Below are 294 nucleotides of genomic sequence, written 5' to 3' on the forward strand. Positions count from 1 at the left end.
CACATCTGTATAAAAATATATATACACAAACACATACGATACACTAATCTACGTATAACCCCACATTTCTCTCTTTGTTTTGTAAAATCGTTTTGTAAGATCGTTTTGCAAAATCGTTGCATCAGTTGCCTCTTCTCGCATAAACAAACCTGCTTCACGGCGGAGCAAGCGAAGTCTATATATCGAGCAACTTCGCCATGAGCACCTGTAAGGTGACCTGATAACGTCACTGCTTTATAATATCACCTTTAAAAGTGGCGGCTGGCGGTGGCTCTGGTGTTATTGTGCGGGCAT

This window comes from Penaeus monodon, chromosome 24 (genome assembly GCF_015228065.2).
Source record: "Penaeus monodon isolate SGIC_2016 chromosome 24, NSTDA_Pmon_1, whole genome shotgun sequence".
Taxonomy (NCBI): Eukaryota; Metazoa; Arthropoda; class Malacostraca; order Decapoda; family Penaeidae; genus Penaeus; species Penaeus monodon.